We start from the raw sequence: 11335 nt of genomic DNA on the forward strand, positions 1-11335 counted from the left end.
AAGCTTTGGGCTGAGATATATACACACAAACCTCCATTGTCACTATTCTAAGCTCCAAAACCCTAATTTTCTTGGTCCATTTGCACTACAACCCTTAGCACCACACCTCCATCATCCATTCCAACACCTTGGAAGTCATTTGCAGAGGTTGAAAGCTCACCAACTTGGTCCAAAAGCTGCTGGAGGTCGGCTCTTCAAGGGTAAGTGTCTATTTCCCTTAAACTTGCATTTTTTTGCTTCATTACTTAGCTTCACTTTCAAGTATTTTTGGGCTTTGTGATAAACTAGAAAGTGTCATATTTTGAGCTCCTCTTCAACTTTGTTTAAGGGCACTTTGTTTTTTGAGGTCATCTACTACCTCTTTACCCTCTATCTCTCTTTTAGGATTGTTTTTGCATCATACTTTAGCCTTACTTGTGAACATTTTCGAGATTTATTATAAACTGGAAAAATCCTTTTTTTGACCTCCTCTTTAAGTTTTCTTGAGGTCACTTTTCTGTTTGGAGTCATCTCCTTCTTTGCATGCTTCATTCCTTCATATTTAGGGCTATGCATTGGGCTTGTTTTGGGCCTCTTAGCCACTGAAATCTAGGGGATTTTCAGTGGCTTTGATGAGGTTTTGAGCTTTGAAATCATAGAGGGGTGATCCTCTCACCCCTCATTTTCATTACTAGTATCATTGGCTTTCCAAAGGGGCTCTATTTTTCATGCATTGAAGTCACTTTTTGGGCCCAATTTGGTGGGTTTTAAGGTCTGCCTTAGGTCTGTCCGGGGCCCTTTTGATCATATTTTATGTCTATAGTGCATGTGTAGAACAATTTCATTCAAGGCCTTTTGAGGGGGCCTTTCATCGTATGCTTCTTTGACTGATTTCAGGGCCAATTTTGTGAGTTTTAGGGCTATCATAACTCATTTCAGGAGTTGGTTTGGTCATGCTAAGTGTCTATCTTATATGTACTTAACAACCCCTTGAATGGCCTTCCAAAGAAGCCCCTCATTTTTTCATGCATTGGCTGCATTTCAGTGATTATTTGGGCATATTTTGGCATGTTTTATTCACTATTTTTGGCTGGTTTGATGAGTTCTCATTTTCTTCATATACATGCCATGTAAACCATGCTTGCTAGCCAATGTTGCATGCTATTTTAGTCCATCATGTTAGTACTTTTTGGCCATGTTCTAAACTAGAAATGTGCATGTTTTGGGACTGCCTTGGCTTTGTCTTTTGACTTCATGATCAAATAATGCTTGCTTTGTATACTTGTAGTTCAATACATGTGCCTAGTTTTGAGTTTCGAGGCTTATTCCATGCATCGGATGCCATATTTCCATGTTTCGGGATCATTTAGCATCATGTTTTAGTGCTGGAAATTATATGTTTGTATGCCATCTTTCATCCCTTGTCATGCTTTGGTCGAGTGGCATTTGATGCCTTAGGTTCGGTCCTCGGTATGCGTGCACGTGTGCACGCATTTCGGTCGTCTCATTTTCATCTAACGGCCACTGATGTGAGCGTGGATGAGGTCCACTCATGTTGGTGTAAGTCCATTATGCATTGTGTATGCCTTTTCAATTCATAGCATTGCGTATGCTAGGTTGTGTGTTAGAGCATTGTGTATGCCATGTTACATCGAGCATTGTGTATGCCATTTCATAGCATTGCGTATGCTAGGTTGTATGTTAGTCGCATTGTGTATGCCATCTCATTTGCATTGTGTTTGGGATAGGAGTTAGCCCAAGCACGGGAAACGAGGAACGTTTCGTACTCCGAGTGACGAAACGTGTCTCAATTCCTGGTCGCCGACACTCCGGATTACCCATGATGGAGTTTAGGTCTTGTTGTGTTTTCATGTGCATTCATTTCACATTGAGTCGTGCAATTCGACTCCTCGGCCATCATGCATCGAGATGCGTGATTGGTGGCACGAGGATCGAGGACTACACTCCCTGAAGAGTAGTCATGCATACATATATGAAATACCTTGCCATGCCCCTTTGTTGCTCTCTGTTGCAGTAAATCAGAAATCAGCGGCCTTCTGGAGCGTTGCGCAATATTCCGAAAACAATTGTAAACAGAGGCGAATCGGGGCATCGCAATGGATTTCCGCGCTAGGCAATTCAAGCATGCATCATTCCACCATTCGGAATAGAGCTGGGGCTGTCCATAGGCTCACATGCTAGTTTATCGATTTCCTAGTTAATTTGTTAATTAATTAGGGTTTTGTAATATTTAATTATTCACTCTGGACTGTAATTATTTATTCGGACTGTATTATTTATTCGGACCCTCTGAGCGAGGGCACAACTGTAATAAGTGTGCGTGCGTGTGATGTATGCCTTCCAACCCCATGTCTTTCTCCCTTTTATTTACCAGCTTATGATGGTTAGATTAGGGCATGTTTCAATTAACATACAGCATGATAGCATGTTTGCATTCATTCACCTGTTTTGCATGCACCGGGCTCAGCGCATCATACTAACTGCATTTGTATTTCAATTCCGAGTTGAATACTTGTTAGTTGTAGCATTTCACATGCCATCTTTAGAATAGCCGAGCCTATCTTAGTTGCATTTTGCATGTGTTGCATTAGGCATTTCTGTATAGTTAGGACCATGCATGGATTTCTAATTAGCTTTTGTTTTGGCTTGGAGTACTCGGTAAGTGTTTATGCTTTAGCATCCTTGCATGTCTGTGAGTGACTGCCATGATAGGATGCTTACCATGAGGCTAATTGCTTATGTGATATAACTGCCTGAATGCCTGTGGGTGAAGGTTGGGTTATTTGGATTGGAACAATTCATCAATTGTGAGTTTTAAGCCCACTTGATAGTGGCAAATCATCATATTTTCTAAGCCCACCTGAGGGTGGCAAATCCACATTTTAGCCTATTTGCGGGTAGCAAACCGTTTTCAAAACAAACATGAGATGTTTCGTTCCAATTCAGGCGACCCAGTCTATACTTGTATGCTGTACGCATCACATAGTAAATCTAGGCTAATAACTGGAATAAGAACGCATAATGTTTTCAAAACTAGATATCATGGTTAGTAGAGGCCGAACTTTGATCGGGCGAGCGGGGGTGCTCACGAAATGACCTTCCCCAATCGTACCCAAGTTCCTGAGCCGAGGCAATTTTGGTGATGACGGACACGTGGCCTTAGGCAACGAGTCAGGGTTTCCTAGATTTCCCAAAATAAAATATTTAGGTGGCGACTCTGTATCTGGCAAAGCAGTCCATGTTTGGCACTTCTTTCAAAAAATCTGTTTTCAAAAATGATTTTTCGGATTTGGACTCTTTGATGATTTCATCGGTCTTGCGTTGCACTCTGTGAGATTAGATACAGGACCGTGACATTGAGTCCTGAACTGTAGTAAGTCCAATGAACAAAACGGGGGGGATTTCCCTCCCGGGGCGTTCGGGGACGTCTACAGTGTCTAATTCCTTGTTTCCTTCTCTAGTTAGGGTTTGATTCATTATAAATAAGGATGTGTACCTTAGGGGAAATAAACTTTTATTCAATATAAATTCAGTTTCTTTTTTAGAATTCTTTCTTTCTTGTAAATTCAAGATGTTCTTCATCTGATAGAATGATAGCCTCGTGAGACATATTCCACTGCGTGAAGTCTGCAGACGATCCATTTATTGATGTCATTAGTATATGTTCAAGAACAAATAGATTTATGTATATTTTGTTTTACTCATCTTTACACAAAATAGTTGTAGCAAAATAATGCAAAATGCCTAACAAAGTATAAAAATTTCTTAAAATTATGAAAGGAAAGTAGCCAGTAATTCTAACAAACCTATTAATTATTCAAAATTTTGCATATCATCATTCATTTAGGCTGCTAGTTTAAATTGTCTTCAATACTTTTAAATTTAAGTACTTGTATTTTTGGTGAATTAAATTTAAATTCATTTACATGTAACCCAAGTGGTATGCAGTAGAAGTTAAATCATTGTGTCCAACACCAAAAGGGAAAAGATGAAAGAAAAAAGAATGTACAAAAGTTTAGGGGTGCATCGAAAGGATATCTGTCCTGACAAAATTTCTCTATATTTTATTTGGGCCTGAAATTAGATTGTACTATTTAATTGAATATTCCTATTTTGAAAATTATTAGGTAGTTTTAGAGTATGATGTTTCATTTTTTACGTGGGACTCTTGGCAGATGGGGGAGTTGAACTTGCTTCCTTTCCTTACAAGCACAACTACTTAACAAAAGTGAGTCACCATCTCTCATTCATAAAAATTTAGGCACCTCCATTGGTTTGGACCACCACATAAGCAATGTCGCATGGTGCTCCCGTAATACCCAATAATTACTCTTCTAATCGAAGCCTTAAATATATATATATATATATATATGAAAGAGTAGGGAAAATAACCAATAAGTCATGTTTGGTCTAAAGATTACTATCAAGTCCTATTAAGTTTCAATATGGACAATTAAATCCTATTTACAATAAAAGGTTCCCAAAATATTCATTGCTCTATAATGGTGTGTCTTGTCCCAATTTACCCTTTCTATTTAATATAAACAACAATTTTATAAATAATGTTAACTTAATTAAAATTTTAATTGTAAAATTTATTAATCTTATACTTATAATTTTGTTTAGGAAAAATCATTTAATTTGAACAATTAAAAATAATTTAATTATGAAATTTCTAATAAATTAAAATTATTTATCAATTTTTCTTTTTCATATTTTAATGAAAAAGATAAAATGAATATAAAATATACTATTACAAACAATTAAATTTATTTATAACCATTTATACAAAAAAATAAATTTATTTGTTAATATTGAAATTTGATATATATATATATATATATTTTGATCAGCAAAGAAGAAAATTTTATTGATGAAGAAAACTATTACATCAATAAAGAAAAAAGAGGATGAGTGCAAAGCATCAAAGCGAGCCAAACACCATCAAGAGTGGTGAGGAACCAACTACAAACACCCAAAACAACCTCACCTAAGTAAAGGCTAACCAAGCCGAAAACATAACAGACAACCCAAAGTCTAGCAACCTAATTAAAAATAGCAAAGGGCTAAAATAACAGCAGCATGAGATCACAGATGCAAGTCTGAAACTTAGGCCAGATCACCCTCAAGCAGAACTAAAGTAGCCATAAGTAGAATTGATAGCAGATCACCCACAAGCAGAACTGATAGTAGCAAAATGAAAGCCCAGACCACCCTAAACCAGACCACCACCTAAGCAGTATCTAATTTGTGTGAAGTTATAGAGGAAATCATAAATTGAGAATTGAGACTCCATAAATGCAGCCTTTAACTAGATAGCAAGTCTGGTGATTATAAGCCCCTGTAGCTCTAGCATCTTAGGTTGAGATCCATCAAAAAGGCATTCGTTGTTGTGCTTCCAAATGGACCAAAGAGCCACTAATGGTATGGGTCGCCAAATTCTCCTTTCCTCTTTATTGCAGCAGTGCCCTGCCCACCATTGTAAGAAGCCTTCGATGGATCTTGGTATCACCCAGATAGCCCTCCACCACTAAAGTAGACCAGACCAAATTCTCCTTACCAAAGGGCAAAGAAGTAGTACATGTTCAATTGTTTCATGCTGAGTTTTACAAAAGATGCACATGGTGGATGCAGACAAATTTAAAATACCAACCCAATGCAAGAACACTGATGTTTTGACCCTACGCTTCCATGCGAGCCAACCAAAGACTTGCACTTTGGGTGAAATATATTTGATCCACACCAATTTACTGGTGCTAACATTACAACCAAAATTGAGATTAGTATGATTGTACAAAACAGAGACAAGAGACTGGCCTAGCTTTGCAGCTAACCACACAACACTATCTTGGACCTCCAGATTTAATTCAGGTGTAGCTGATAAGATGCCAATGAGTCTGTGTAATTCCTCCTTTTCCGAGTCAAATAGGAGCCTCCTAAAATTGAGAATCTAGTTCTCAGAGGAGTTTGAGAGATCCACAAAGTCCTTGAGGTAACCCTCCTTATCAGAGGACAAAGGGAAAAGCCTTGGGAAGTCATCTTTGAGACAGATATTTGCACACCATCTATCATGCCAGAACCTGATCTGCATCCATTGCCCACTCTTAATTGCAGGTTATTAACATAATAGACACCTCCTTTTCCAACTAGCAAGCCTCATTTTGAACTGTTCAATGACAGGCTGCCAAGTCTTCTTTCTCTTAGGACTGGCACCTAGTGGTAAACCTAAGTACTTAAGTGGTAGTTTATCAGTCTTGCAATTCAGCAAAGAAGCAAAATCATCAAGAGCAGAGATAGAAATATTAAACCCACAAACCACACTTTTATGGTATTTGATTTTAAGCACTGATGCTAATTCAAAACATCTGAGAATCCTTTTCAAGCTAAGAACTTCTAACAGATCAGCCTCACAGAATAATAAAGAATCATCTGCAAATTGGAGATGAGAGAGCTGAACATGGTTATTTCCAATGCTTACCCCTTTCAGCAATCTCGAGTCCCTAACTCTTTGGAGGAGAATATTTAGTGCTTCTGCAACTAAATTGAATAGGAATGGTGATAAAGGGTCACCTCTCAATAATATGTTTTAAAAGAAAATAGAACTTACTGATAATTTTTCTATTGTGATTTATGATTTTTTTTTGATGTAATATCATAATTTTTACAATTAAATAATATTATTTTATTAAAAATATTTATGAAATTGTTGTTCATTTTAAATGAGTGGTAGAATTGAGATAACATCCACCATTATGGAGCAATAATTTTATTGAAAATATGTTATGAAAAATAAGACTCAGTTTTCTATTTTAAAACTTCATAGGACTTAACAGTAATTTTAAGCGTAAAATTGGACTTATTGACTATTTTCCCAACACAGTATTAATTTATTAACTTCTAACTCTCTGAACATTTTGAATGTTTGAGAATGGGCTCATGTGTCACTGGATTCTTCTCCATAAGCGGACCACACACGTAAGTATTTCCAATAACGGAGAAAGTAGGGATATTTTATTGTATGTCTGATATCATCTTAAATTATTAACGATCAAGTTAAAAAAATAAATAAAAAAAAAAACTATTAAAGAGGGATAAATTTGTTATTTATATTATATTCTCAACACAATTTTTTGGGATAAATTACGAATACATATTTTGAGATTTACTTAAAATATAGATTGCTCAATGTAATTTTAAAAATAATATCCCACCCCTTCAAGTTTTCAATCAAATAACAAATGACCCATTTTATTAATAAATTATCAAGTTAATTAACATTTTTTAATAATATCATAAATAAAGAAATTACTCTCTGAAAGAAAGGTGGAGATGGCACTTTTACAGGAAACAAAGAGGTCTCAAATAGATGCAGAGTTTGTGAGATCTTGCTGGTATGGAGATAGGATGGACTTCATGGCAGTGGACTCAGTTGGTGCAGCTGGTGGCCTTTTGTGCATTTGGAACCCAGATGCCTTTCAAATGGTGGACTGTTGTTGCAACCACAATTTCATCATTCTGTCAGGTACTCTCTTTAACAATTTGGATTGTGTAGTTGTTAATATTTATGCCCCCAATGATAGTACCAATAGAAGGAAGGTGTGGGATACTTTGACTACATTAAAATCTCTGTATGATAAACCTTGGTGTTTAGGGGGAGATTTTAATGAAATTAGGAATATTTCTGAGAGGAAGGGATGCTGCAGGAGAGATAGGGGCATGCGTGATTTTAATGATTTCATTGACAACTTGGAAGTTTGTGACTTGCATATGATGGGGAGAAAATTCACATGGTGTAACTCTCAAGAAGGTGAGAGGTGGAGTAGGATTGACAGGTTTCTGTTAAGTCCAGAATGGGTGCAAAACTTTAATTTCAAGCTTTGGGGCTTACCTAGGAGGTGGTCAGATCACTGTCCCATTCTTTTAATGGAAGATGATAGGGATTGGGGTCCAAAGCCATTTAGATTTCTAAATGCTTGGTCCCTACACCCTCAATTCAAATCCTTGGTGGATAATACCTGGGCTGAAACCATTGTTCAAGGTTGGGCTGGTTTCAAGTGTTTCAGGAAGCTTAAAGCACTTAAATTAATCCTGAAGCAATGGAACATTGAAGTCTTTGGAAAGGTGGAATCTAAACTCAAGCTTCTAGAACAAGAACTACATCTGCTTGATCTAACAGCTGAAGATAGACCGTTAACTGGATTAGAACTTGCTAGAAGAAGGGAGGCAAAAGGGGAAGTATGGAAGCTGACCAAAATGGTGGAATGGGTTTGGTTTCAGAAATCTAGAGTTAATTGGGCATTAAAAGGGGATAAAAACACTAAGTTTTTCCATATTTTGGCGGCCTCAAGAAATAGTAGAAATGCCTTGTGTTCATTAAACGTAAATGGGACCATCAAGGAGGATCCTGAAGAAATAAGGGCTGAAGTGTTGCAGCACTTTAGGAATCAGTTCACTGAAACTTGGTCCAGAAGGCCAACTCTATCCGGTTCTTTCAAGTCTATTGGGGGTGATGCAATTAGGGATGCATTAGAAGCTGAATTCTCAGAAGCAGAAATTCTATCAGCAATCAAATCATGTGATGGAAATAAGGCCCCAGGGCCTGATGGATTTAATATGTTGTTTTTCCAAAAGTGTTGGCAGTCACTCAAAGGTGATGTATTACAATTCATGAAGGAATTCCATCAAAACTCTAAGCTGGCTCGTGGAATTAACAGTTCTTTTGTTGCCTTGGTCCCAAAAAATGATAACCCTTCTTGCCTTAATGACTATAGGCCTATTAGTCTCATAGGCTCTCTGTACAAAATTCTAGCAAAGGTTCTATCTAATAGGATCAAGCAAGTGTTGCCTTTGGTTATTAGCGAGTCTCAATCAGCATTTATTGGAGGCAGAAATATTTTGGACGGAGTTTTGATTGCCAATGAAGTTGTTGATGGGTGGAAGAAGAATAAGAGAAAAGGTTTTGTCTTGAAAATTGACTTTGAGAAAGCGTATGACTCAATAAACTGGGGGTTTCTTTTCTCTATGCTGTATAACTTTGGGTTTGGTTCTAAATGGATTAGTTGGATGAAAGAGTGTGTGTATTCAGCACATATCTCTATTTTGGTAAATGGATCACCAACAGTTGAATTTAAGCCTTTCAGAGGGCTTAGACAGGGTGATCCACTATCACCATTCCTTTTTAACATTGTGGCTGAGGGTTTAAACATCCTGTTGGGCAGAGCATTACAAATGGGTTTGATTAAAGGGGCAGCTGTTGGTGCTATTGGTATGAAGATAACCCACTTGCAATTTGCTGATGACACAATTCTGTTCTGTGAAGCTGATTGGGAAGAGGTACTCACAATTAAATCACAATTAAAAGGATCTTGAGATGTTTTGAAATTCTGTCCGGGCTCAAGATTAACTACCACAAGAGTGTACTCAGTGGGGTTGGGACTAATGAAGAGTCTCTTGTAGACCTTGCTGCTAAACTGAATTGTTTGCATCAAAAATTGCCACTCAAATATTTGGGTTTACCTCTGGGAGCTAATCCAAGGAGAAGAAGGACTTGGCAACCAGTACTTGACAAGTGTAAACAAAGATTGGCTTCTTGGAAAAGGAGATTCCTTTCATTTGCAGGTAGGTTGACGTTAATTAAGTCTGTGGTATCTTCTTTACCGGTTTATTACTTATCTCTGTTTAAGATGCCAGAAGGGGTTGCAAATGAGTTTGAGAAAATTCAGTCTAGATTCTTATGGGGTGGTGATGAACTTAGGAGGAAAATTCACTTGGTTAAATGGGGAGAGATCACTCAAAGTAAAAGTCAAGGAGGTTTAGGAATTAGAAGGGTGAGATTATGGAATAATTGCCTTCTGTTGAAATGGTGGTGGAGATTTGGTGTGGAAGATAATGCACTTTGGAAACAAGTGATATGCTGCAAATACCCTGAGATTGGTAGAGGTTGGTGGCCTTTACCAGTCGAAAAATTCAAGTTGTCTATGATCTGGAGAGATATTGCGGGTGTTGCTAGCTTGTGCCCCCAGCTGGTGAATTTTTTCAAGCAAAACATAGTGATGGACATTGGTGATGGAAGGAGAACAATGTTCTGGACTGACACTTGGATTGGGAATATTTGTTTAAAAGATGAATTTCCCAGACTCTTCTCTGTGTCTCTGGACAAATCTGAGTCTGTGGCAGGGATGAGGAACAGGGGTATGGGTCTTCAAGAATGGAAGCTTAATTTCAGAAGAGCCTTATTTCAGTGGGAAGTGGAAGAGTTGGGCAGGCTAAATTTGCTATTGCTTAATGCTCCAGTGCTCAGGTTTGGTAGGATGGACAGCATCAGATGGAAGGCAAATAACTATGGGTTCTACACTGTTGCCTCTGCTTATAGCTGGAATGTCTTACCCTCTAAGGTTATTAGCACAGTAACTGGGTTTATTTGGAAGAATGTGGCTCCACCGAGGGTTCAATTTTTTGGATGGTTATCATGGAAAGGGAGAATTAAGACATCCTGCTTTCTTCAAAGGCTTGGTGTTCTCAGTAGAGGGTCTAATGTGAATTGTATATTCTGTAATAATGATTTGGAATCTATTAACCATGTGTTGCTGTTTTGCCCTTTTACTTGGAGAATTTGGTCAAAAATTTTGGATTGGTGGGGTGTTCAATGGGCAATACCTGGCTCTGTAGCCAGCCTTTTTCTCTGGTGGGTTGGTACAAAATTCAAAAAAAAGGAAAAGGTGCTTTGGAACATTATTCCATTGGCAGTACTTTGGTCTATTTGGAAGCAGCGTAATGACAGTATTTTTAATGGATCTCTGGTGGACTTTGAAGAGTTATGTGATGCTATAAAAATCAGGATTGCGTTATGGTTCAGATCTTCTTCCCCCTCTTTGTATTTATCTGTCAATGATATAGTGTATAACTTGCAGCAAGTGCGGTTCTGTCTCTAGGACAGAGTTGGGTGATTTAGATGTGTATGCTGGGTGATTTAGCTGTTTTGCCACTGCTATTGAAGAGTAGGAATGAGGTTCTGCTGCTGGCATCAGGTTTACTGGCTATCAGGTCTGTCAAGGTGCCATTCTGTTTATACTGGATTGGATAGGATGTCAGTTGGTCTGAAATTCTGCTGGGGTGTGGTCTAAGGTTATGCTACTGCTGGGAGGTGCATAGGTATGTCAGTTGGTCTGAAATGTTGCTGCTGTGTGGAAGAAGGCTCTGCTGTTAGCATCCGGTTTTTATTGGCTATAAGGTCTGTCAAGGATGCCATTCTGAAATTCTGTTCTGGTTTGGTATTGAGCTCTGTTCTGTTTTGAAGCCTTATGGTCTTGGAGCTAGTTTTTTGGCATTGGTTTGT

Source organism: Camellia sinensis, chromosome 7 (genome assembly GCF_055761805.1).
Source record: "Camellia sinensis isolate YWXY chromosome 7, ASM5576180v1, whole genome shotgun sequence".
Taxonomy (NCBI): Eukaryota; Viridiplantae; Streptophyta; class Magnoliopsida; order Ericales; family Theaceae; genus Camellia; species Camellia sinensis.